This window comes from Manis javanica, chromosome 1 (genome assembly GCF_040802235.1).
Source record: "Manis javanica isolate MJ-LG chromosome 1, MJ_LKY, whole genome shotgun sequence".
Classification (NCBI taxonomy): Eukaryota; Metazoa; Chordata; class Mammalia; order Pholidota; family Manidae; genus Manis; species Manis javanica.
This window is the reverse complement of record NC_133156.1, coordinates 25,947,609-25,973,187: the sequence shown is the minus strand read 5'-3', so window position 1 is coordinate 25,973,187 and position 25,579 is coordinate 25,947,609. Positions and strand designations below refer to the sequence as shown.

The 25,579-nt window shown below is 38.5% G+C and overlaps 1 pseudogene; it reads right to left on the bottom strand.

Annotated features, from left to right (window-relative positions):
* Positions 1 to 14,583: 14,583 nt before the first annotated feature.
* Positions 14,584 to 25,339, bottom strand: LOC108403244 (large ribosomal subunit protein eL42-like; annotated as a pseudogene).
* Positions 25,340 to 25,579: the final 240 nt, after the last annotated feature.

The window sequence follows — 25,579 nt, the reverse complement described above, 5'->3', positions numbered from 1 at the left end:
GTGTCTTGCTGTTGCCCCCCTTGGATCCCTTGTCATGGGAGTTCTGTGTACCTCTGTGGTCTGAGAGGCCATTTCCTCCCCTAGTTTGGGGAAGTTTTCAGCAATTATTTCTTCAAAGACACTTTCTATCCCTTTTTCCCCTCTCTTCTTCTTCTGGTACCCCTATAAGGCAAATATTGTTCCGATTTGATTGGTCACTCAGCTCTCTTAGAATTCTTTCATTCCTGGAGATCCTTTTATCTCTCTCTGCATCAGCTTCTCTGTGTTCCTGTTCTCTGTTTTCTAGTCCATTAATGGTCTCTTGCATCTTGTCCATTCTGTTTTGAAGTCCTTCCAGAGCTTGTTTTATTTCTGTATTCTCCCTCCTTAGTTCTTGCATATTTCTCTGCAAGTCCATCAGCATGGTTATGACTTTTGTTTTGAATTCTTTTTCAGGAAGACTGGTTAAATGTATCTCCCCAGGTTCCTTCTCAGGGGAAGATGTAGAAGATGTCGAAGCTGTCTGGGTTAGTCTTATCTGGATCAAATTTTTTTGCCTTTTTGTGTTGATATGTGCAATGGTTAGCTATTGACTTTCTGTCAGCTGGGAGAGCCAAGGCTTTCCACTTGCTCCTGGCCTTTCTTTACTGAGACAACTGCAACCCCCAGTGGCTTGTGTTGGGCAATTGTGTGTAGACTGGGTCTTTGTATCTTGCCAGGCCGGTATGGAGGAAGCTCCCTTGCTGTGGGTGTGGCCAGCCTCAGGCTGCTGCTCTACTATGGCAGGGCCCCAGAGGGGTAATGGACAGGGGGCTGTTTGGCTGTTTACCTCTGTGAGGGGTCTCTGAGCTGTTGCCCAGGGGGTTAGTGCACCCGGAGTTCCCTGGAATTTCCAGCTGCTGGACGGTGACCTGGGGTGCTTCCTTCCAGCTGTGGCATCCCTGTCCCTTTAAGACTTTCAAAAAGCACTGGCTTTTCTTTGTCACATGGGCGCCAGCTTCGGGACCCGCTTAAAGATCTTGCTGCCCTGTTTCCCTAGTTTCCAGTACCCCACGCATGCACTGTGTCTGTGTTCTGGTGCGGATGGCTAGGGCTGGGTGATTAGCAGTCCTGGGCTCCCTCTCCCTCCCCGCTCCGAGTCCTCTCCTCCCGCTGGAAGCTGGGGTGAGGGGCACTCAGGTCCTGCCGGGCCCGGGCTTGTACCTTACCCCTTTCACCAGGTACTGGGTTCTTGCAGGTGTGGATGTAGTCTGGCTGTTGTCCTGTGTCTTCTGGTCTCTCTTTTAGGATTAGTTGTATTTGTTGTATTTTCAAAAATATATATGTTTTTGGGAGGACATTCCCACTGTCCTACTCATGCTGCCATCTTGGCTCCACCTCCTATTCCATTATTCTAAAAGGCATTATGAGGCTTAAGCTTATAAATATCTTTCTAGCTGTTCATCTATTTCCTTAGAATAAATTCCTAGAAGAGGAGTGGCTGGCTCAGAGGCTCCATATATTTTTGAGGCTCTTGAACATGGCCAAATTGTCCTGCTTAATAGAATGATCAATAGCATTTAGGATGTGTTTGGAGAAAAACTTAGTTCAAATAGAAAAAACTTAGTTCAAATAGGAGAAAAATCTTAGTTCAAATAGACTTAAACAGTAAAGGAGATTTATTGGCCCAAATAACTGGCAATTCTAGAAATTAAATGAATTTCAGGGGTAGTTTGATTCAGCATTTTAATGATACCACCAAGGACCTGTCTACATTACTACCCTTAGTTCTATGCCATACCACCTTTTTTTATGTGGTCCAAATATGTTTGCCAACTGTCTCTGGGGGCAGCAGGCTTTCTCCTCCAGAAACAATTATGGAAAGGGTCTCTTTAGGAAGACATCTTTAGAAGAACAAGGAAGTTTCTTTCCTCAAAGTTCTAGTAAATCATGCCTTGCTTCTTAGTGGTCTCAGTTTGACTGGTCAGAGATGAGAATATGCTGATTATTTTATGCCTTAATCACATGACCTACCCTTAAAGGAGGGGTGGGATAGGCTTCCTCCAGAACTCCCAGATAACAGGGAAGGGGTTTGGATTCCTTGAAGGGGACCATGGAAGAGAAAATGCATCTTGCAAAGATAAACACAATCCCCATGATGCACAAAATATAAAAGATAATCAGAGTTTGCTGACTACAAAGTTGAGAAGAGGGGGGAAAAGTGTGTTCATAAGAAATGTGGCTTCACACTGGGTTGAATGAGTCCACCAGACTCTCTCACTGGCAGTTTAAAGTCATTTCGACAGCTGTGGAGGACAGTTAGCATCTCTTTGCCTAAGAGAACCCACCGAGGATGTGGTGTGGTATGTTGCATCCACACACATCCACTGAATTTTATAGAGTAGTAGGTTCACTACTGCAAGGCTGTTGGGTTCATCTGCAGCCAATGAGCAAATTCAAGATCCTATAACATTTTATTGCTCAGGTAAACAAATTTTTAAAAATAACAAATGTAAATACCAAACTTTAGTTAAAATACTGTATTTACAAGTCTTGTTTCTTACTGACTGCTAGTAAATATAGGGAGTAGTTCTTGGAACTAAGATCATGGCCATGATTGAATCTACAGAGGTCGTTGCTCTATCTGCCCTGTTTGTTGATAGTGTTTTATGTATTTCACAAGGCTTCTTTAATATAATTGCAACTTATATTTTATAGATTAATATATATCAAAAATAATTTCCACTTCTACAGGGAGGTCGTATTTTTTAGGAAAGAGGTATACTTTCAATAAATAAAGGAGTGGTGGTGAGGGGCAGAATAGTTCAGGAGAAAAAGATTGGCTCATATTAACATAATTAATATAGACCAAATTCAGGTGGAGTATGAGTCAAAAATTTTGAAACTATGGCCCTCAAACCCCTTTTTTCCTTGGGATACTATAGTGCAGTGGCTCTCAGTCTTGAGCAGGCCTTGGAGCCCTCTGGAGGAATGGTTACAAATTTGGGCACCACCCTGAGTTTCTAATACAGCAGAGCTGTGGTGGGAACTATCAAGTTCCTAGGTGTGGTTGATGTTGTCTGTTCTGGAACTGTCCTTTGAGAAACACGGCCATAGGGCATGGATTTTATGGGGGACTCTGGAGTTGGAGGGCCCCAGGTTTGAGTACATCTGCTGATCAGCTCTGAGACCCTGGGACAATTCCTCAGCATTTAAGCCTCAGTGTCCCTAACATTGAAATGGGGAATAACAGTAATATTATCTCATCCTGTTGTGAAGGTTGAATTGGAAGGGAGAATGGACGTACCTATCGTTCTTAACTCAGCTCAGCTCAAGAGTCACTTACTCAGGTCACCTTTCCTGACATTCATCATTAGGCCTGTTTCCTTTGCTACATGCTCGGATACAACCTAACTTTTAAGGGCATCATCTAAGTTTTGTGTGCATTCATTAGTAGGATGATTTTGATTATTATTTCACAAAGTGTGGGTTTTGTGAGGGCAGGCATCAGTGTTTCATTTTTGTAAGCTAACCATCGTATCCTCAGTGCCTCCGAGTGCCACACAGGGACCAGCTTTACATATAATTTTTAAATAAAATTTAACATGTTAAGCAATCAATGCAATTCCTGGAATACATTAAGCATTTAACTCATGTTAAAAATATGAAATTGCAGTTGTATATTTTCCCTTGTTTTAAGGATATTCATCATCTGTTCTTACTCTCCCATCCTTAAGTTTCTTGGAGTACAGAAATTAATTTGTGCATGTGTATGGGGACAAAGAAACTGGTTTGTATATGGTAGAGTCCTAAAAATTCCACGTGTGATTGATTATGATAACTTCTAGTGACTGTTACAGGGTTAAATAGGTCACTGGTTCCTATCCAATGCCTGGAAACAGACAGAATGACTCATTAAAAGACACAGCTAAGGAATGCTGTTTGTAGCAGCCCCTAGGCCGAAACCTTCCTCCTCTTCCATCGGAGTCTGGGTATAGGCTCTGGGAAAGATCACCACTGACCCATTTCAGAGGCATTACCTGTGTGGCCAAGTTCTAATTGCATTCTATCCTATCATGAAAAAGACCTTACAATGTTTCCCTTAGGTGCTGTCACTCTAGAAATTGCTGCATAACATTCTGCCTTGCTACTATTCTTTCAAACCCAGACCAAGAGGGTTCTTGGGTGTGGAAATATTAACATTTAGATTAATTTCTCATGGCAGTTGAGTTATTGCATTTCTCTCTCTTGCCAGCCCACTTTAAACTGGTGTAACTATCACAGCCTCCAGTGGATCTCTTAAATAGAAAGCGTTGGTTGAATAATGTTTCCTAAAAGGGATCAATGCAGTGTCTACCCTTAGCATTCAGTACAAAAACCTTGTCAGGTTCAGCAGCACTGAAATAGATTTGTAAAGGTTGTCAGTATTTGTATTCCAGAGACCTTTAAAGATCACTTAGTCCCCCCAGGTCTCTAAGGGAAAACGACTGCTTGGCCAGGTCAGAAATGTAATTGTCATGATATATATGAGATAAATTGTTCTCATTTCTGCTTTCAGCCTTTCTGTTGAAATCAAATATGTATTAAATTGTTCAAATAAAATTCTTCTAAAGAGAAAGTTTGGTGGAAGTTGGGAACTTAGTTTTGTTGTTAAATGAATTATTCCCTAATATATATTTGAAGCTCATCTATGTATAATGAATGTGAATTTCATTCCACGTATCTCAGTATAAAAAAATACTACTTCAATTCGCTTCTATATATCAGGTCGAATTCAACTGTGAGGCCCAGCTTACTGGCTGCTAAGTGTTGGAGCATGCTCCCTCTCCCTACTTTGACTCAAGGGTCAGGGTGTTCTTTGTGTCCCTGGGGCACGGGTTAAGAGCATCCATGAAGTTCAGCTCACCATGGTCTCATAAGGGACTCATTGTCCAAACTTGGTGGCCCATTTGGGGAAGGTGGATGTGTCAGTGTGTACTGCGCAGACCTGCTGATTAACGACCGCTCCTACGCAAACACAAGAGTCACTATCATGGTAACAATAAATTCTTCCCTCAAGCACATCTGATGGTGTTGCTTCTCAATTTTTAAGACACATAACCATTGACGCATAACTTGAGCAATGACACCAGATGCTAGAGCATAGTTACTGCTAAGCACTGAGTGAGAAGATAGTCAAAGAGCCACTTTTTAAGTCTTTGATTCTCTACCAAATCAACACAGTAGGACTAGGACTTACCTGCCAAGTTAGAACCTGGCTATTTCCCCCTGTCCCCGCTCCCCCTTTACCCTTATTCTTCACTGGGCATCTAGTGAAAGACCTACCACATCAGAAAATACAAGTTGTTGTAGAGGTACACAACCGTCCACTTACAGAATTGCTATCCTTACAGTAAAATGCCAAGCCTGTTTTCTTCTTCCATTGGAGGACTTCAGCTAACATCGGGCATTTGTGGTTGTCTCCCTAGGGAACATTCACACCACTGTCACCAGCTCTTACTGACGTTGCTTATTATTCTGTGTGGGCCTTGTGATGGGCACAAGATTTATTCTCCTCTGGCCTTTGTCTTAGGTCGGCCCTGTGTACATTAACCTCAGAACTGGGGCTTTCTCACTGATCCTATGTCTCTCACAGGGCTGCCAAACTGTGACTTGTATCAGAGAATCTTGCCTGAGAGCAAGTTTCCTGCCTCTTCTCCCAGGTGGGCAGTGTAGGATCCCAGACTTGCATAAGGTTGAAGGCTGTCCCTTAGTGGAAGATGGCTTTCAGCTGGGGGGTGAAAGAGTTACCCACCCTTCTCCAACAGCAGATAGCTTTTCCTTGTTTCCCTAAGATTCCATTTTTATTTGTTAGATTGGAAAAAAAGTATAAATTTTTATGTGCAATGGGTTGTTTTTGTTTTTGTTTGGTTTTTTGTGAGGTTATGCCAACATAAACCCTCTCACCTGTCGTTGGGCAGAGTGCTCAAAGGTCCAACTCCCATGGAGGCGGTATTTGGTAGTATCAAAAAAATTACAAATTTTCTCAATAATCCTAATCTTAGGAATTAATTCCCAAAATATGCTGTAACAAATATGAAGGAACATATGGGCAAGGTATGTTATTGAACCATATTTATAAAACAGAACCATCCTTTAATAGAGATCTGGTTGAATAAATGATATATCTGTACACTGGAATATTATGCTGCCATCCAAAAAAAGGGAGGATAATATTTATGTACAATATGGAGTCATCTCTAGGTTATGTTGTCAAATGGAACAACAAGAACAGTAGGTAAATGTGATGGTTGATTTTACGTGTTGCCTTGGCTAGGCTATGGTGCCCAGTTGTTTGGTCAAACACTAGTCTAGATGTTGCTGTGAAGGCATTTTGTAGATGTGATTAATATTTACAAATTGGGAGGTTTTCTTTGAGTAAAGAATATTATCATCCATAATATGGGTGAGCCTCATCCAATGAGCTGAAGGCCTTTGAAGCCAGACTATGTTTCCTGGAGAAGTAATTCTAACTCCAGATTGTAACAGAATTCCTGCTTGTATTTTCAGCCTGTTGGCCAGTCCTGCAGATGTCTGACTCAACAGGGCAATGCCAACTCTTACCTGATTTCCAACCTGCCAATTGCATGTATCCTGTTGTTTGTTTCTCTGGAGAACCCTGACAGATAAAGCAGATTGATAGATATAGCATGCTGCCTTTTGTGTATAAGGTGAAATACACAAGGATAAACTAGAAACTACCAAAAAATAAAGATAAGCTACAGATCAAGGGAAAATGAAAGAGACTTAATTAAGTACACCTAACATACTTAATAAACTTGTTTGTGTTTAACTGAAATACAATTTTTTGTCTGCCATATTAAAAAATAAAAAGTAAGTTTCATTTCTTCATGACTTCAATATTATTTTCTCTTAAAATATCACACATAATTATGACAATTTAAGTGATATACTACCTAGTTTTACAAATCTTGGCTTTTATAAAAATGGACTGAAACTTGCTTTTTTTCCTCTAAAGTGTCTTTTGCTGATAACCATGTTTGTATTTTATTCCTTCTTTTTCTGTAGTATTGCATTACGTAAACATACCTTAATTGTTTAATTATTCCATTGATTACACTTCTCTAAAAATTATTTTGCAGATTTTATTACACAAGGGCAAGAATTTCTCTAGGATATTTGCTTAAGAGCAAAATTGTATAGAAAGTGGAAGAAACTGTCATTTACCAGGTAATGACAAATTTTGTTTTCAGGTATTGCACCAATTTGTACCTCAAGCCAGGAGTGTGTGAATTCCCTTTGCTCTACATCTTTACCAACACTTGGTGTTGACAGCTTTTCTAGTTTTTGCCAACCTGGTGGCAAGAAAACTATTGAATTTTAAATTTCAGTAATTATTTGTCTTTAGCCTTTCTTTAGCTACTTGTTAAAAATCTGTTTATTTTTGAATTCCTTATTCTTTTCTATTTCTAGAAGGTTGATGTTTTCAATTGTCTTGTAGTTATTTTCTAGTCTTCTTAGATTTCCAGTTATCAGAAGTTCTTGGGGTTTTAGCCATCCTAGTATGTCTATGAACTCTCACTAATGGTGGGGGATTTCCTTGTGTGTCTGTTGTTACTTTTTACTGAATTCTTATCTCAGTGGTACCCTGTCTAACGGAATCATGGGCTGTTTTGCTCCACAGTGTCCCCACTGGCTTCTGACGAGCCCTGGGAATGGGCCCTCCAGCATCCTGCAGCTGTGCTGGCCTGTTAGTTTGGAGTTTCAGAACCACTTTTATAGTATAAACCTAAGCAAGAACAAGTTATCTTCTAATTCTTGAATCAGGCTATTTCCATGACCCTATGTGTTTGCTGAAGATGACAATGAATTGAGTCCTTACTGTAAACCAGGCATTGTGCTAAAAGATTGTCATTTGTTATCATTTAGGCCTCAAAGCTGTCTGACAACATTGGTGCACGTATTATTCACATTGTAAGACCAAAGAATGAGGCTCACAGAAGTTGGGGAACGTGTCAAGAAATGGAAGCAGGGTTTCTATCTCTAACTCTAGAAACTGGACTCTTATCCCTCACCCCGACCCAAACTTAGGACTCCTCCTTTAGATTCAGTTTCTGGTTTATAAAAACAGGAATTTGTGAGATCCCACTGAGCCAGCTGTTTAAATAGCTATTTGTTCTTAAATCTTGTGGATAAAATAAAGGCTCCTGTGGCCAAGATTCTCACTTGGCCCTGGCTGGCTAGCTCACTACACATGTGGGGGCAATGCATCATTATTGACTCTGAGCATGGCTGCAGGGCTGCAGGAGAGCAGAGGCCCAGAGGCCCAGAGGTCCAGAGGCCTAGAGGCCGGCTTGCTGCATGCAGACTCACTCTGAGTGAACAGGATTTTAGTGATTGACCTGCCATCGTGGAAATAAAGTTGGGTATAACTTTTTCACCCCAAGAACATTCTACTGTCATTTCTTTGGTCACACTGAGTCCATAGTGAACTTTTCCAGGGCAGAAACTCATTGGCAAAACAATCTACAAGCCAAAATTTCCAAGTAAGTGGGGATTTAACTCAAAGTTAGAAGAAGGGAAAAAACTGAGGTGAGCTCAATGGTAGTAATGACCTGAGAAAATTAACTTGCCAGGACACTAAGTATTTAACTTAGTATAGTACACATGGTCTGTTCCAGGAATGATAAAATACACAATATCTACACTGAACCATTGAACTCAAGGAAAATCATGCATGAGAGATTATTCATTTCATATGCAAATCATTTCTGACTATTTGTGACATACTTGAGCATATTCATGCTGTGGTGATGAAACTTTGAATATGAGTCTGCCTTGTTAAATTTTCCAAGCAGTTTGTGTAAAGGAGGAACAACATCTCAGGTAGTCAGGGTATAAGGTATAAGAAATCAGGGATATTTTAGTAGGGGCTGGTGGCTGTCTGGCTTTGTCTAGTTAGTGAGTGGCAGGCAGTTGAAGAGAGGAGCAGGTAGACTTATATCCACAGACATGAAGTCCACCCTTAGACCCCTGGAACTCACACGGCAGTGGCATAGCCCTTCGCCCATTCTGCGCTTACTCCCCAGTCATGTCAACCCTCTCAGGACGGCACTTCCTTTCCATGACCTCTTCTGAAATATGCCTTGAACAGTTTGTTTAGAAATTATGGGAATGGGAGATGAAACAAATAAGGAATTATTTACACATTTTCCCTCTATGATTTCTCTGCTCCAGTAAGGACAGAGTTAAGAAGAAGAGCACCTTTTCCAAGTGAGACTGTTAATGTAACAATACTTAATATGATGGGGCTGGTTCTTGTTGAGGGCTTATCATGTGTGCATGACTTCATTTAATGCTCAAATGAGTTTATGTAGTAGCTTCCTCAGTTATCTGCATTTTGCCAGTAAAGAAACTGAGAAAGGTTAAGTAATATGCCTGAGGTCATATGGTTGGCATTTTCTCTCTAGCATTTTGTTTATGGTGCATTAAAAATATTGCCCTTTTGCATCAAGGGAAATCAGGCATCTTCAATTGAGAGGAAAAAGAGCGATTCAGGTGAAATCATGTGTGGAGAAAAATGTGGGTTCACTATGTGAAAGATTAGGATTTAGGAAAGACTGGCAGGAGGGAGGTATAGGAGAGGTCTGTAGTACGACAATTCTAAACTGAAAGACAACGTGTGTGAGGGTTTTGCCCTGAAAATAATATCCAGATGAGTGAGGCATTATATTGTTTGAGAGCTCTAGCATTTACATTTACTACCTTCATAAGAGGATGTGTATATCCTTTTGATATAATATCTCCCCTGAGATTTTATGAGTTCTCACAGTGTTTGCTATTCTAGTCACAGCCTATAGTTTTTCTCAGTAGACTGAGCTACAGAAAAGCCCCTAGCACTAACTCTTTGTCCTATGGGATTAGGAAGTACATACACACACACACACAGATGATGGGAGAAGAAAATTGTTACTATAACTAAGACTCATGAAAAATATAAGGCCTGTTTGTTACTGAAATCATGATTAAAATTTATGATGCCATTTTTAAAAGCAATGTGAATGAGGCCATTAAAAACAATAGGAATTTGGCAGATTTCCTTTTATGTAATTAGTATTAAAAGCACGGTTGATAAAAGGGAGTTGCCAGATCCAGCCCTTCATTCAGAATCTGATTATTCTTAGGCCATGCAAAGAAAGGATGGCATGCTGACGGAATTTACGGGTGAGAAATATTTTGTCAAGTTAGTATTTCAATAGATGGGTTCGTAGAAGGGAACTTGCTGAGTAAAAGGGTTTTGCAATGCCAATTCGTTTAATATTGCTGAATTGCCTCCCCACAAATGTCATTCCAGTTTATTATCCTGCCAACAGTGAAAGAAATGCTTTTTAAAAAATACCTGAGAGTCTAATTTTCGCTGAAAACGTCATGGTGGTTCCTTTACACAGCTGCTACCTTTTTGTTTCCTTTCCAAACATTCACTGTCATTTACGGAGGGCAAGCCTCACAGTGGCATCTAATTGAGTCCTAGCTGCCGGTATTTCTTACAGGGAACTGAAGCCTGTGTTGGTGAGAATACGGGGAAACTGCTCTGCATGATTCAGAGAGCAAAATATCTGAGGATCAGTGCATTGAGGGACCGCATCACATCGGCCCCTATGCCGCTTCTTGAATCCGTTCCCATTTTTCTGAGGATCTCTTTTCTTCAAGTGTGCTGGACCCTGGTCCTTCTTAGAAGTGCAGCTTATCAGTTGGTTGATTTGCTGTGTCTTAGAATACTAATAATATAAGGCTTTCGTGAGATGTCCGCAGTCACAGACTAGCTCTTTTGTCTCATCTTGTGATTAGTGAATTGGCGGGCAGCCTGCATTTTTCTGTTTTAAGGAAAATTGAATGTTACAGAAATTGTAGTGGCATTTAGAGCTATAGACCAGGAATTAGGGTGATCAGTAACTGTATTGGATTTAGAAATATGTGTGAGTTTGTGCATGTTTCTTAGTTATTTCCTTTCTATGGTACAAAAGATTTCTAAAAACTCCATATCTATTTCTTTTGTTAAAAAAAATGACGAGAAGGAATGTGCTTATGGATACAGAGTAATATTTCTTTTCCAATCAATTAGGGAGATTTCAACTGAGATGTCTGTGATTCCAGTTACTAGGGAAATAGCATGATGACACCCTGTCTCTGCCATCAAGGAGCTAGTCTAGTAGGAAGAACAAATGTTTAAACCAATATTGATCTGGTATATGGACAAAAAGTGGGTACAAAGACAGGGCTATACCTACCTCAAATTACAGGTAGCAGAATTAAAAGTAATCTTTCCAAGCATATATCAAACTCTGGAGACATGGAAGAAGCTTGTACAGCATGGTAGAGAAAAGGCATGGGTGGTCTTTGGAAGGTATTTCTAATGCTACATAACAAGTTACCACAAACTTAACGGCTTCAAACATTGCCTACTATCTCAGTTTTGGTAGGTTGGAAGTCCAGGCATCATTTAATGGGCTTCTGTGTTCAGGCTCTAACAAGCTGAAGTCAAGGTCATCCAAGCTGCATCCTCACCTGGAGCTCAGACCCTCTTCCAGACTCATATGGTTACTGTCAGAATTCAGTTGCTTGTGATTCTAAGGCTCAGGTTATCACCTGCTATTAGCCAGTTGCTCTTCTCAGCTCCTAGATGGTCCCAGGGTCTGTGCCATGTGGCCTTCTCTGCAAGATGGGTCTCATCACCACTGATTCTTCGGGAGAGCAGGAGAATCTCTCTGCTTGGAGTTCCTGACCCTCTTGAAAAGGACCCTGCCTGATGATTAAGCCCACCCAGGATAGTCTCCCTTCTGATGAACTCACGATCAGCTGTTTTGGAACTTTAATTCCAACTGTAAAATCTCTTACACTGTAACATAATCACAGGAATAATGTCTCATTACTTTTGCCAAATCCTGTGGTTAGAAGAACATTACAGATCCTTCCCACACTCAAGTGGAGAAGATAGAAGATATGAGTTACTTGGGTCATCTTAGAATTCTGCCAATCACTGTAGGTAGACTTAGGAACAGGGTTGAATCTTAAGAGATCTTGTTCATAATTCTAAGGGGTGTGGATCCTATCCTGTAGGTAATGTTGAATTATTGTTATATTTTAATCCAAAGAGGCACGGAATTTGATAGAATAAAAGGCAATTTCCTTCAGCTGTGTAATGGATGGTTGGGTGGTAGAGTTCAATGGGAGGCAATTAGGAGTTGGTTAAATAACTCAGGATGGCCTCAAGAGTACAACACTGACAACAACCACAAAGATGGGCAGGAAGGACAAATACTAGAAATATTTAGAAAGGGGAACAGGACAGTAATTAATGAGTGATTGGCTGTGGTGACCAATACCATAACTGCATTTAGCTGCTCTTTCTCAAAATCAAGACTTGATTCCAAAGAGATAAAAAGGAGATAGAACATGGCCTGCAAAGGTTATTAGTATTTTTTATGAAATACTGTTAGATTGTAATTTTTAAGTTTTTGTTTAATTGGGCTGTATTTATGCAATATTCTATAGTCCCAAAGCAATCTTTGACATGGGTAAGTAAAACACAAATTATTAAACTCTGACTTCTTATAGCCTTTTAGAGGATCAATGAAATTTTAAATTATGTGTGAGTTGCAAGAAAAGTCAAGAAACTCCTGTATGCCCATTATCCCGATTCACCAGTTTGCATGCTATGCCATTTGCTTCATTATTCTCTCTCTACATCGAGATAGAGAAATAGGTGCATATGTTTTTTGACCATTTGAGAGTAACTTGCAGACATCATATCTGTTTACCCCAAAATACTTTAGTGTCCATTTCCTACAAAACACAGCTTCCATGTGCTAATATTTTGCGAAGGATATTTTCATCTATGTTCAAAGAGAGATTAATTTATAATACTCTTTTCCTTAATGTCTTTATTAGATTTTTGTATCAACGTACACCAAATTAGGAAGGGTTCTCTCCTCTATTTTATAAACAAATTTTTGTAACATTGGTATCATTTCTTCCTTAAATGTTTGATAGTATTTACCAGTTATACTATCCAGGCTTAGAATTTTCTTTGAGAGAAAATTTTTAATGAATTTCTAGACAAAGGACTCTTCAGATAATTCAGGGGTTTTGTGTGTTGTTTATGAGTTACAATTTTCAAGGAATTTGTCCATTATATTTTTTGTTTTTAAATTTATTGACATAATTTTTTCCTATTTTTTATCTTTAATCTTTTTGTTTTGAAATAACTTCAGACCTAAATGAAAGTTGAAAAATAATGCAAATAGTATCTCCATGCCTTTCACTCAGATTACCCAAATGTTAACATTTTAACAAATTTGCTTTGTTTTCTGTTTCTCTCACTTGTATACATGTGTATTCATAGAATGTAATAGCAATATTTTATAATATAACATAAATATATTTTCCTGAACTGTGTATTAAGTTACAGATATAATAGCTGTTTATCCCTAAATATATCAGTGTATTATTTCCTGAAAACAAGGATGTTCTCTTTCATAACCACAATACAGTTTTCAAATTCAGAAAATGTGCTTTGACATAATACTGTGATCCAATGTACAGACCCTCTCCAAATCCCAGTAATTGTTTCATTAAGTATCACTTACAGAAAAGGGAAAAAAGCAACCCAAAACAAAACATTTTGCAAGTTCCAATCCAAAAGCATACATTTCACTTAGTTGTCAGTTTAAAGACTATTATCTCCTTTCATCTGGAATAATCTCCTAGTCTTTATTGTCTTTCATGACCTTGGTATTTTTTGTATAGTGTTCCCCAATTTCTGTCTTTTAAGAAGTATTTTTCTAACTGAAGGAACAAAACAGCAGCAGACTCACAGACTCCCAAGAAGGGACTAGCGGTTACCAAAGGGAAAGGGTGGAAGAAGGTGGGTGGGGAGGGAGGGAGAAGGGGATGGAGGGGCATTATGATTGACACACATGGTGTGGGGTCACAGGGAAGACAGTGAAGCATAGAGAAGACAAAGTGGTGACTCTGTGGCATCTTACTATGCTGATGGACAGTGATTGCAATGGACTGTGGGAGGGACTTGATAATGTGGGTGAGTGTAGTAACCACAATGTTTTTCATGTGAAACCTTCACAAGAGTCTATATCAATGATACTCTAATAAAAAAATAGATATAAAGTATTTTTCTTGTCACCAGATTTCACTTACAAGTTTTTGTCAGGTGTATCTCAGAAATGATGACATGTCTTTCAGTAAATCAAATCTATGGCACATGAATCATTCATGGTGTTACTAAGTTTGGTCACTTGGCTTCATCGGTGTCTGCAAGTTTTCTCCACCAGAAATATACTGCTTGCCACTTTGTAATTAACAAGTATTAATACTCTGAGACTAAAAACTATGCTGTTTCTAATTAAACATTCACCTGTTAACTTGAACATCAGCTGATGAATCTAGCCTGAAACAATAAATATTGTGGTGATTCCAAAGTCCATCATTTTAAGAGATTTTTACTCCCATCATTCCCTCTACATTTAGGTGGCATTGTATTGTAACAAGAGCTTTTGTGTCTTCCCTATTAATTTTCTTAATTGTGTGTGTTTGATCTCAGATTCTTATTTACTGGATAAAATCTATGACAATAACTTGTCGGTCCCTCCTTGCTTCTATCCTGCAGATAAGGGAGGAGACGCGCTGAGACATTGAAGATCTGAAAGGGCCAGCCAGGGGACTCAACAGCGCAAGAGTAATGCCGAGAAGGCACTTCTCACTTTTTGTGCAAATGAACTTACAATGAACTTAAACATCATTATCTGGCCTTGAGTCTAGCCCAAGGATGTGATGCTTCTCAGGGATATCGAAACCATGTGAGGGTGGCCACAAGCCATGAGAACTACTTTGGTTCTCATCATTCTGTTTTTGATCACACATCAAGAGTTGTGGGAAAAACAATCAAGCCATGTGTATTTATACAATTGATTTCTATGTTACTTGAATTATGTATTAATTCCATTAATCCTACAATAACTTACTGGTTTTGTTCAATTTTTCTCATATTTGGCCAGAGGGAGTCCGTTTTAACTAGTTTCTCTGTCCTTTGACCTAAACTAATTTTTCTTGGAGTGCTTACTTCCCTCTGGTAGGTTCCAGGTTCATATTATACTTTCTCTTCTCCAGCCTTGGAGCCAGACTTTTCTCCAAGGAACCCTGGGTCCTCTAGTTGAGAATGGGATTTAAGAACTATGTTCTGGAGGAGAGTTGCCAGGAATTAAAGATGGCAGTGTGAGAGGTGAGACAAAGACCTCCTCCTAAAATCATATATAATATGAAAATATAATTAATACAACTAATCCTGAAAGAGCAACAGGAAAAAAGGCTGCACCACACTGCATACACCTGGAGAAAAGAACATACCTCACAGAATGGGGTAATGTATCAAAGCCATGATCCGGCAGGACCCAAGTCCTTCCCCCACCCCAATTCACCAGCAGAGAGGAAGAGAAATGGACCAGGTAGGGAGTGGAGGCCTGGGACTGCTGAACACCTAACCCTGGAAATCTGCTCTGGGAGCATGAACCTACATTGCATGGTGCTCTGGTGATTAGTGGGGTTGGAAAGCTAAGACAGGTGGAATGCCTGGAGAGACTGAGATTCCAGCCACTTGTGGAAAGCAGGTATCCACATCTGGCTTCTCTAGGAAAAAAGAAAGGCAGGCAGTCTGAAAGATTTCCTAACAGTGAGAGGGCTGCTAAAGGGGCAAGGATCACACAGAATTTACTGCTCAGGAGAAAGGACAAGTAGACAAAATTGTCCACGCTCACTCTGCACAGCAGGATGGGAACTTTCAGGAGCTACAGGTGCTCCACCCCCTGGTTGGCAATGCAGCTCTAAGGCCCCCCACCATGATATGCAGTCTGCTGCACCTTCCTCTGGGCCAGCTCACACCTTTCTCACAAAGTGGCAGCCCCTGCCATGCTGTCACTCCAGTCAGAGGGAAGCCCTGCATACAGCAGCTATAAATGCAAAGCATAGAGGCTTACACCTGTATATTCAGCCCACTGGTTCTGGGTGGAGACAGGCATAGCAGCCCGGGAAGCAGGAAACAGCCTTTTCTTCCCCCCAGGCACCAGCACTGCTCCCCTGTGACCCCTGACATCATTCCACAGGCTGAGAAGCTCCAGAGACTAGAGGTTCTGGGCACAAGAGGGTGCCACATACAAATATGAAATGAAAACAGAACCTGGTTCAAAGCAAAATCTCAACAACACCAGAAAAAGGATCAAGTGAGACAGAACTAATCAATCTACCTGAAAAAGATTTTGAAATAAAAATCAGAAACATGCTCCTGGAGGTACAGAAAAAGATTCAAGAACTCAGGGAGAAATTTAGGATGGAGATCCAATCATTGAGGAACACAATGGAGGGTTTAAAAGCAGATTAGATATGGTGGAGGAGACAATAAATGGAATAGAAATTAGGGATGAGGAATACAGAGAAGCTGAGGCACAGAGAGAAAAAAAGTATCTCTAGGAATGAAAGAGAAGTGAGAGAACTGTGTGGCCAATCCAAATAGAACAATATTCGTGTTATAGGGGGTACCATAAGAAGAGAGAGAAAAAGAGATATACAGTGTCTTTGAGGAAGTAATTGCTGAAAATGTCCCCAGTCTAGGGAAGGAGATAGTCACTTAGGCCATGGAGGTGCACAGATCTCCCAACACAAGGGACCCAGGGAAGACAACACCAAGACATGTAATAATTAAAATGGCAAAGATCAAGGATGAGGGCAGACTATTAAAAGGATCCACAGAGAGAAATAAGATCACATGCATAGGAAAGCCCATCAGGCTTTCATCAGACTTCTCAGCAGAAACCTTACAGGCCAGAAGGGAGTGGTATGATGTATTTAATGCAATGAAGCAGAAGGGCCTCAAACCAAGAATACCCTATCTGGCAAGATTATCACTTAAATTTGAAAGACAGATTAAACAATTTCAAGATAAGCAAAAGCTGAGAAAATTTACCTCCCACAAACAGTCTCTACAGTGTATTTTGAAGGGACTGCTATAAATGGAAGTGTTCCTAAGGTTATATAGCTGTCACCAGAGGTAATAAACAGGGACAGACAAAGAGTACAGAATATAATACCTAATATATAAAGAATGGAGGAGGAAGAAAAGGGGGGAGAAGAACCTTTAGATTGTGTTTGTAATAGCATACTAAGTGAGTTAAGTTAGACTCTATGATAGTAAGGAAGTTACCCTTGAACCTTTGGTGACCACAAATCTAAAGGTGCAGTAAGTACATATCTATAGATAATCACCCTAAATGTAAATGGTCTGAATGCACTAATCAAAAGACATAGAGGCATTGAATGGATAAAAAACAAGACCCAACTATATGCTGTCTACAAGAGACCCACTTCAAGCCCAAAGACATATACACACTAAAAATGGAGGGATGGACAAAAATATTTCATGCAACTAATAGGGAGAAAAAAGCAGGCATTGCAATACTTTTACCAGACAAAATAGACTTTAAAACAAAGAAGTCACAAGAGACAAAGAAGGACATTACATAAAGATAAAAGGGTCAACCAACAAGAGGATATAACCATTATAAATATCTATGCACCCAACACAGGAGCACCTACATATGTGAAACAAATTCTAACAGAATTAAAAGGGGAAATAGAATGCAATGCTTTCATTCTAGGAGACTTCAACACTGCACTCACTCCAAAGGATAGATCAACCAGACAGAAAATAAGAACACAGAGACATTGAACAACACATGAGAACAAATGGACCTAATAGACATCTACAGAACACTCCACCCAGAAGCAGCAGGATATACATTCTTCTCAAGGGCACATGGAACATTTTCAAGAATAGATCATATACTAGGCCACAAAAAGATCCTCAGTAAATTCAAACAGATTGAGATTGTAACAACCAACTTCTCAGACCATAAAGGTATGAAACTAGAAATAAATGCTGCAAAGCAAACAAAAAAGTCCACAAATACATGGAGGCTTAACAACATACTCCTAAATAATCAATGTATCAATGACCAAATTAAAACAGAGATCAAACAATATATGGAGACATTGACAGTAACTCAACACTGCAAAATCTGTGGGACACAGCAAAGGCTGTGCCAAGACAGAAGTATATTGCAATACAGGCCTACCTCAGGAAAGAAGAACAATGCTATATGAACAATCTAAACTGACAACTAATGAAACTGGAAAAAGAAGAACAACTGAGGCCCAAAGTCAGTAGAAGGAGGGACATAATAAAGATTAGAGTGGAAATAATTAAAATCGAGAAGAAGAAAACAATAGAAAGAATCAATGAGAGCAGGAGCTGGTTCTTTGAGAAAATAAACAAAATAAATAACACCCTAGCTAGACTTATCAAGAAAAGAGGAGTCTATACACATAAACAGAATCAAAAATGAGAAAGGAAAAATCACGATGGACATCACAGAACTACAAAGAATTATTAGAGAATACTATGAAAAATTATATGCTAACAAACTGGATAACCTAGAAGAAATGGACAAATTTCTAGAAAAATACAACCTTTCAAGGCTGACCCAGGAAGAAACAGAAAATCAGAACAGACCTGTTACAAGCAACCAAATTGAATTGGTAATCAAAAAGCTACCCAAGAACAAAACTCCTGGACAAGACGGCTTCACCACTGAATTTTATCAAACATTTAGTGAAGACCTAATACCCATTTTCCTTAACGTTTTCCAAAAATTAAAATAGGAGGGAATACTTCCAAATTCATTCTATGAAGCCAGCATCACCCTAATACCAAAACCAGTCAAAGACACCACAAAAAAAGAAAATTACAGACAAATATACCTCATGAACAGAGATGCAAAAATACTCAACAAAATATTAGCAAACACAATTCAAAAATACACTAAAAAGATAATCCATCATGATCAAGTAGGATTTGTTCCAGGGATGCACAAATGTACGATACCGAGAATCCATCAACATCATCAACCACATCAACAAAAAGGACAAAAAAGCACACAATCATCTCCATAGATGCTGAAAAAGCATTTGACAAAATTCAACACCCATTAATGATAAAAACTCTCAATAAAATGAGCATAGAGGGCAAGTATCTCAGCATAATAAAGGCCATATATGACAAGCCCACAGCCAACATCGTACTTAACAGTGAGAAGCTGAAAGCCTTTCCTTTAAGATCAGGAACAAGACACGATGCCCACTGTCTCCACTTTTATTCAACATAGTTCTGGAGGTCCTTGCCACAGCAATCAGACAACACAAAGAAATAAAAGGCATACAGAGTGTCAAGGAAGAACTTAAACTGTCACTGTTTGCAGATGACATGATATTGTACATAAAACACCCTAAAGATTCAAGTCCAAAACTACTAGATCTAATATCTGAATTCAGCAGACTTGCAGGATAGAAAATTAATATGGAGAAGTCTGTTGAATTCCTTTACATGAATGATGAACTAGCAGAAAGAGAAATTAGGAAAACATTTCCATTTACAATTGCATCAAAAAGAATAAAATTCTTAGGAATAAACTTAATGAAGGAAGTTAAAGACATTACTCTAAAATTACAAGACACTCATGAGAGAAATTAAATAAGATACCAATAAATGGAAACACATCCCATGCTCATGGATAAGAAGAATTAATATTGTCCAAATGACCATCCTGCCTAAAGAAATCTACAGATTCAGTGCAATCTCTATCAAAATACCAGCAGCATTCTTCAATGAACTAGAGAAAATAGTTCTAAAATTCATATGGAACCACAAAATACCCCAAAAAGCCAAAAAGCAATCCTGAGAAGGAAGAACAAAGCTGGGGGGATTATGCTCCCTGACTTCAAGCTCTACTACAAAGTCACAGTAATCAAGACAATTTGGTACTGGCACAAGAAAAGATGCATAGACCAATGGAACAGACTAGAGATCCCAGATATAAACCCAAGAATATATGGTCAATTAATATATGATAAAGGAGCCATGGACATACAATGGGGAAATAACAGCCTCTTCAACAACTGGTGTTGGCAAAAGTGGACAGCTACATGCAAGATAATGAAACTGGATTATTGTCTATCCCCATATGCAAAAGTAAACTCTTAATGTATCAAATACCTGAATGTAAGTCATGAAACCATGAAACTCTTAGAAGAAAGCATAGGGGAAAACCTCCTGAATATAAACATGAGCAAATTTTTTCTGAATGTATCTCTTCTAGCAAGGGAAACAAAAGCAAAAATGAACAAATGGGACTACTGTACAGCAAAGGACACCATCAGCAGAACAAAAAGGCATTCTACAGTATGAGAGAATATATTTGTAAATGACATATCCAACATGGGTTATAATCCAAAATACATAAAGAACTCAGATGTCTCAACACCCAAAAGGCAAATAACCCTCTTAAAAAATGGGTGGAAGATAGGAACAGACAATTCTCTAAAGAAGAAATTCAGATGCGTTATTCAGATAAGGCAAATTTCTTGTACCTTTTCAACAGGCACATGAAAAGATGCTCCACATCATTAATTATCAGGGAAATTCAAATAAAAATCACAGTGAGATATCACCTTACATCAGTTAGGATATTTTTTTCTTGTATTGTACAGAAAAAAACAAATGCTGGTGAGGATGTGGAGAAAGGGGTATCCTCCTACACTCCTGGTGGAAATGTAAGCTAATTCAACCATTGTGGAAAGCAATATGGAGGTTCCTCAAAAAGCTAAAAATAGAAATACTGTTTGACCTGGGAATTCCACTCCTAGGCATTTACTGAAAGAATATAATTTCTCGGTTTCAAAAAGACATATGCACCCCTGTGTTTATTGCAGCACTATTTACAATAGCCAAGATATGGAAGCAACCTAAGTGTCCATCAGTAGATGAATGGATAAAGAAGAGGTGGTACATATACACAATGGAATACCATTCAGCCATAAGAAGAAAACAAATCCTACCATTTGCAACAACATGGACGGAGCTGGAGGACATTACGCTCAGTGAAATAAGCCATGTGGAGAAAGACAAGTACCGAATGATTTCCCTCATTTGTGGAGTATAACAATGAAGCAAAACTGAAGGAACAAAACAGCAACGGACTCACAGACTGCAAGAAGAGACTAGGGGTTACCACATAGGAGGAGGGAGGGTTGGCGGGTGGGGAGGGAGGGAGAAGGGGATTGAGGGGTTTTATGATTGGCACATATGGTGGGGGGGGGTCATGGGGAACAAAGTGTAACACAGAGAAGGTAAATAGTTACTCTGTGGCATCTTACTATACTGTTGGGCAGTGACTGCAATGGGGTGTGGAGGGGACATGATAATATGGGTGAATGTAGTAACTACATTGTTTTTTCTTGTGAAACCTTCATAAGAGTGTATATCAATAATACCTTAATTTAAAAAACCCTCAAAAAAAGGACTTTTTTCTGGAATGACATATTCTTTGCTACTGGATATTAACACTTGTAAGCCCCTCAACTAGACTGAGGTAGGAACTATATGTAAATGTGTAAGTATGTACATACACAGACAAATCACATCTATACCTATAATTACAAGTCCATGTTGATACTTCTAATTCCAAGGGTTCACTCTGGCCTTATTCCTTTCTGTATTTGTAGTTCTCCTCTCTGACATTGAGAAGCCTCTTATTTTCTAAAATATGTTTACTTACTTCTTCAATCCTAAATTATATGTGATTTTAGAATTGCTAACTAATATTAGTGCTTAGTAATGCTAAATTTAGGAAACAGCATTGCTAACACTAAAAAACACATCTGTTGGCCATAGTTTATCATTTGTTTGCTGTTCTTGTTTCTAGCCTGAGGGTATAGAGTGAAAGAAATATATTCAAAAGTACTTGGAATGTTCATTTTTCTTCTTCATTGTAATTGAATTACAGTTATGTTCATTTATTTCTGTTTCTATGCCATTTTATTCTTCCCATACTCCCTGTTGATTTTATTTATATTAAAAATATAAATGTATATTTAAAAAACTAAATACAGTTCTAAAAGTCAGGACTCTACAAAAACATTACACTCAGAGTTGTCACTGCTCCAACCTCTGCCACCTTCTACCCAGATCCCGTTCCTCCATCCCTTCCACCCACGCCTATAGCGTAGATAAGCAGTCTCCTTCATTTCTGGTTCATCCTTTCTATGTGTCCTTTTGTGCAAATGAGATATCTGTAAGCTTTATGTCCCCCTCTTTCTTACACAAGGGTCGCAAAGTTTCTCTGTACTTTGATTTTTTTTTTTCACTTAACCCTGTATTGCTACTTTTCTTTCTAATAGCTATAGGGTTTGTAGTGATGTTTCCTCTTTCTTTCTTTATGTTAGTAATTGCACTTTCTTTTTCTCATGATCATTCTTCTAATGAGTTAATCAGCATTATTAATTTTTTTCAAGGAAACGGCTGTGATCTTTAATTTTTCTACTATTTGTTTATCTCATTTATTTTGGCTCTTTTCTGTAGCATTTCCTTTCTTTAGTTGTATTGGATTGAATTTGCCTACTTTCTTAGCATAGAAACACTGTTGATTATAAACCTATCTCCCTTTCTCAAATAATCATATGAGGTCATACATTTCTTACTAACCACTATTTTAGAAATATTCAACAAATTGTAATTAGGTTTGTGTATTTCAAACTGTCACTCAGTTGAAGTGCTTTTTAGTTTCCCTGTAATTTCGTCTTTGACCCATGGATTATTTCTGTTTGTACTGTTTGATTTCCAAATATAGACAGCTTTTATAGATGTCTTTTATGATTTTTAATTTAATTCCATTGTAATCAGAGAACACATTCTCTAATACAGCAATCTTTTAAAATGATATTTTTTTCTTTTATGGATTCAGCATATAGTCTATATTTTTTGAACATTTTATGTGCACTTGAAAAGAATGTGTAGTCTGCAGTTGCTGCGTGTAGTGAGCAGTAAATGTTATCTAGGTCAAGTGGTTAATAATGCTCAGATTTTCTATGTTCTTAGTGATTTTTTTGGTCTGGTTGTCCTGTAAGTTACACAGAGAGGAATGTTAAAGTTGCTAATGAGTATTGAAGATCTACCTAATTCTCCCTTTAGGTCTTCAAATTTTGCTTGATGTTTTTTGCCTAATAGGCACATAAATATATGATTGTTGATTTCCTGAAAAAAAAAACTAACAGTTTTATCAGTATGAAGTACTCTTTCTTTATCTCTTGTAGTGCTCCTTGCTTTGAATTCTATTTTTTATGGTATTAATGTGGTCTCTCCAGCTTTATTATGTTATTTGCATCGTAAATCATTTTTCATTCTTTTACTTTCAGATTGTCTTTATCTTTAATTCAAATTTTATAGACAGCATATAGTTCTTGCTTTTTATATCCAGTCCAGTCATCTTTCACTTTCATTTGGAGTATTCAATCCATTTTTGCTTAATGTGTTTATTGATAAGGTAGACTTAAGTCTATAATTTTGCTGTTTTTTTCTATTAGTTTAGTTTGGCTTGTTTATTTCTTTATGGCTTCCCTATTCCTTCTTTCCTGACTTTTTTTAGGTTAGTCACATATTCTTAATAGCACATTTACAGTAGCTTATTGGCTATACTTCTTTAGTTTTGGTGGGTACCCTAGAGATTACAATATGCATTTTTAATATATCGTAGTCTACTTAGAGTTAATATTTTACCAAACCACGTATAATATTAGAAACTTGCAACATCATTGTCCTATTTACCCATTCATCCTTGGGAATGTTGACATATACATTAGCTCTATGATGTGCATTATGATACACACTGATGATGCAGCAGTATGTATAGTGTTAAAGTGTTAACATTTTTCATTTAAGGAGTCATATATGTTTTAAATAAATAAAGATAAAATATGCAGACTTTAATATTTACCTATAATTTATGATTTATGGTGTTTTGTATTAGTTTATGTAGTACTGGGTTTTAGTCTATTGTCATTTTACTTAAGTTTGAACAACATGCTTCATTATTTCTTGAAGTACAGATCTGTTGGTAATAAATTCTTGCAGTTCTTGTTAATCTGAAAATATATTTTTTTTACCCTCATTTTGAAGGTGATTTTTACTGGACATAGGACTCAGGGTAAGATTTTTTTCTTCAACAGTTTAAACAGTGTTCCCTTGTCTTCTAGCCTCCTTTGATAGACATCAGCCATGATTCTTATTGATGGGGACTATAATGTCCCGTGTATATAATTTATCTTTTCTTCTCTGACTCTTTTCAGGATATCCTGCCTATATGTGGTTTTCAGAAGTTGAGCTATCATATGCCCAGGTATCGTTTTCTTTGGAATTATCCTGATTGGGATTTGATGAGCTTCTTAAATCTGCAAGTTTGGAGAACATTTTTTCTCTTTTTCCTCCCATTTTTTTATTTTTTTTCTATCTTATCTTATTGCTTCTCCACTCTGGAACTCTCTTCTTTTCTCTCTCATATATACACATATGAAATGGACTAAGTAATATATATATATATATATATATATATGGCAGTGAACTGAAGATTTCATTGTTTCCATAGTAAAATATTACACTTAGAACTGTAAGATAAATTTTAGCCGAAATAAGCAGGCGAAGAGAGGCAACAAAGGGGGCCAGGTAGTTTATTTGAATGCCACTCCCGGGTGATGTTCCGTGGTCTGGGTACTACAGGCCGAGGAAGTCACACCCAGTCAGGGAGGTGGGGGCTTATAAGGGGTTAGGAGGGGGAGGAGTGGGCAAGCTATCCTAGGGGGCGTGGAGAGGTATGATTGGCTAAAGGTGACATAATAGACAACTAGAAACTTTTTTTCCTTCCAAGAGGGAGGAGGCTGACATCCGGGTCTTAGTTGGCACATCAGAAGGATGGAATTGAGGAACAGCTGCCCCCTTTCCATATAAGGCATGGACCTTGGGGTCTGGTCTGTTCTCCCCCTATGGTATCTCTCTGTTCTGTTTGCATGTCCTTGTTTTTCCTTCCTCCAGTCTAACAAGAACGGTGTCATTTGGCCCTTTTTCCTCTTCTTTCCTTCCAGCTCAAAATGCTTGAGTCTCTTACTAGCCAGCATTCTCTTAGATCTGCAGCTGGGCTCAACACATTAAAGCCTCAGCATAATCATCTTTATGGTTTTAGTTTTTTTCCAGAGAATTCACTTAGTCTGCCCCCCAGCACCACTAGAGCCACTCTGTTTCCTGTCATAGTTTCACTTTCCCTGGGTATACAGGGAATCATTGCCCTTCTTGCACTGTCATTTTTTGGGACCAGTGCCCACCACACTTGCAGAAAGTCCAGCAGGTTTTAGGGATATTCACAATATTTTCAGGCATTTTATTGGTATAGATGCCATTGCATATATTTTATACATCATCCCATGTGCCTCAAAGGTCCTGTTGTTGTTTTAAATCTTTATTCTCTCTGTTCTTTGTATTGGATAATTTATATTGATGCTCTGTCTTCAGATAATAATCTTCAGGAGATAATCTATCTTCAGTTTCCATGATGCATCCTTTCTTCTGTCTCTAATCTGCTCTTAAGCCTTTTCAAGGTAATTTTCATTTCAGAAATTC